The sequence below is a fragment of the Bos mutus genome, chromosome 10 (assembly GCF_027580195.1).
Source record: "Bos mutus isolate GX-2022 chromosome 10, NWIPB_WYAK_1.1, whole genome shotgun sequence".
NCBI lineage: Eukaryota > Metazoa > Chordata > Mammalia > Artiodactyla > Bovidae > Bos > Bos mutus.
Window position 1 is genome coordinate 50,109,533 of NC_091626.1, and position 3,406 is coordinate 50,112,938.

General features: G+C 33.7%; 1 non-coding gene across 1 annotated transcript; it reads right to left on the bottom strand.

Moving 5' to 3' along the window:
* Window positions 1-3,029: 3,029 nt before the first annotated feature.
* Window positions 3,030-3,101, bottom strand: TRNAC-GCA (transfer RNA cysteine (anticodon GCA)). Its single transcript has one exon. It is a non-coding gene; the product is annotated as a tRNA-Cys (tRNA).
* Window positions 3,102-3,406: the final 305 nt, after the last annotated feature.

Below are 3,406 nucleotides of genomic sequence, written 5' to 3' on the forward strand. Positions count from 1 at the left end.
GGTTTCTGGTTTGTTTTATTGAGTATTACATATACAACAATCTGAGAATAAAAATACTAATGTTACAACTCAACAATGTAGTTAATGATAACCATTTCCTTTGCATGTGTATTCAGTTAGAAATATGAGATTAAATAATTTTTTGGAATGGCTTGTAAATTCTATGTGATATATATATGATATGCATGTTATATATATGATATATGTATGATATATATGATATATACATATATATGTATGTGTATCTCTCAACTTTTAATTTTTTAATTAATTTATTTATTTCAATTGGAGGCCAATTACTTTACAATATTGTGGTGGTTTTGCCATACATTGACATGAATCAGCCACAGGTGTACATGTGTCCCCCATCCCAAACCCCTCTCCCATCTCCCTCCCCATCCCATCCCTCTGGGTTGTCCCAGAGCACCAGCTTTGAGTGCCCTGTTTCATGCATCAAACTTGGACTGGTGATCTATTTCACATATGGTAATATACATAGTTCAGTTCCAGAAGGTTTTCAAAATAATTCTTTGGGATTTTCTACATAGACAATCATGTCATCTATGAACAAAGACTTTTATTTCTTCCTTCCCAATCTATATATACCTTCCCTCTCCTAGTCTTGCTATATTCAGTGTGATGTTGGATCAGAACAGTGAGAGGAGACATCCTCATTTTGTTTCTGATCTTAGAGGGAAAGCATCTAGTTTTTACCATTAGGTATGTCAGCTGTAGTTTTTTATACATCTTCTTTATCATGTTGAGGATGGTCCCCTCTAGAAAAGGGAGAACCTTTTTGAGAGCTTTTCATCATGAATGAATGTTGGATTTTGTCGATGCCTTTTCTATATCTATTGATACACTCATAGGATTATTTTCTTCTTTAGCCTGTTGATGCGATGGATTATATTAATTGTATATTCACTGATTTGTTGAATGTTGAACAGCCTTGTATACTGGGAATAAACCCCACTTGCTAGTAATGTAAACTTCTTTATATATTGCTGGGCTATGTTAATACTTTGTTGAAGACTTTTGCATCTATTTTCATAAGAGATATTAACCTGTAATTTTTCTTTCTTGTAATATCTTTATCTGGTGTTGGTATTAGGATAATATTGGCCTCATAGAATGAGTTAGGAAGTGTTCCTTCTGCTTCTATTTTCTGGGAAGAAATTATGGAAAATAGGTATTATTTCTTCCTCAAATTCTTCGTAGAATTCATCTTGGCCATAATTAAAGTTAATAAGGATTATACCCAAAATAAATGAAATAGAGACTAGAAAAAAATAGAGTAAATCAACAAAACCAAAACATGGTTCTTTGAAAAGATCAACAAAATTGACAAACCTTTAGCCAGACTGACCATAAGAAAAAACAGAGAAATGCATATACTAAAATTAGGAATGAACAGGGGGAACATCAATATTGATACAACAAAAATAAAAAGGATAATAAAGAAATATTATGAACAACTGTTTGCCAAGAAACTACAAAACTTAGATGAAATGGATACATTCCTAGAAAGATACAAACTAACAAAACTGATTCAAAAAGAAATACATAATCTGAATTCAACCAAAGAGATTGAATTAGTAATTTTCAAATTTCTAGTAAAGAAAAGCCAAGGCCCAGATGGTTTCATTGGTAAATTCTACCAAACATCTAAAGAATTATTATCAATCCTTCATAAATGCTTCCCAAAAATAGAAGAGGAAGCAACACTTCTAACTCATTCTATAAGGCTAGAATTACTCTGATATCAAAACTAGTCAACACATCAGAAGATAAGAAAATCACTGACCAATATCTCCTATGAATATGAAAAAAGTTTTCAACAAAATATTAGCAAACTAAACGCAATGATTATAAAGAGGACTATATACCATGATGAAGTAGGATTTATCTCAGGAATAAATAATTCATTAAGGTCTGAAAATAAATGTAATATACCATATTAATAGAATAAATGAAAAAAATCTACATGATCCTCTTAATAAACTGGAAAAAGTCTTTGATGCAATCCAACACCCTTTCATGATAAAAGCATTGAACCAAGTAGGAATGGACAGGAACTTCTTCAAACTGATAAAGAGTGTTTACCAAAGGATACCATCAAAAAATTATTAATAGAAAAAAGAACAATTCACAGAATGAGAAAAAATACGTGCAAATAATATGTCTGAAAAGGAATTTATAATCAGAACATATGGAAAAGGTTTATAGATCAGTAATAAAAAGACAAAATAACCCAGTTAAAAGTGGACTTCCCTGGTGGTCCAATAGTTACGAATCTGCCTGCCAATGCAGGGGACATGGGTTTGATCCCTGGTAAGGAAAGATTCCGCATGCTGTGGAGCAACTAAGTCCATGCACAACCACTACTGAACCCACGAGCTGCAGCTACTGAGCCCCGTGTGCCCTAGAGCCTGTGCTCCTCAACGAGAAGCCACCACAATGAGAAGCCCATGTACCAAACTAGAAAGTAGCCCCTCACTGCAACTAGAGAAAGCTCGCGCACAGCAACCAAGACCCAGCACGACCAAAAATAAATTAAAACATAAATTGTTTTTAAAAAGTAGACAAAAGATTTGAATAGACATTTCTTTGAAGAAAATATAAAAATGATCTGTAAGCACATGAAAAAATTGTTCAATATGATTATGCACTGAAGAAATGCACATCAAAACCACAATGTGATATCACTTCACACTAAATGGGATGGCTATAATGATTATTTTTAAAAAGACACATCAACAAGTGTTGACAAAGATATGGAAAAATTGGAATGCTCACACATTACCGGTAAGAATATAAAATGGTGCAGCTACTTTGGAAAACAGTTTGGCAGTTTCTCAAAACGCTAAACATAGTAATGCTAAACATAAAGTTACCGTGATGTGAAGTGAAGTCGCTCAGTCGTTCCAACTCTTTGAACCCCATGGACTGTAGCCTACAAGGCTCCTCTGTCCATGGAATTTCCCAGGCAAGAGTACTGGAGTGGTTGCCATTTCCTTCTCCAGGGGATCTTCCCAACCCAGGGATTGAACCTGGGTCTCCTGCATTGCAGGCAGACACTTTACCATCTGAGCCACCAGGGAAGCCCAAAGTTACCACATGACCTACCAATTCCATTCCTAGGTATATACTCAAGAGAAATAAAAACATATGTCTATACAAAAACCTGTGCACACAGGGAAGTATAGTCAGTGTCTTGTAGTAACCCATAATGGAAAATAATTTAAAAAATAACATGTGTATAACTGAATCACACACATAAAAAAAATTCTACTTTTTGAAATTTAGTAATGTCTAATTTTTTGCCAGTTTTTCTAAATGTCCTATGGATAGCTAATAACGAAGTATGAGCTATAAATAGGATATGATTAATATAAATTAAATAGAA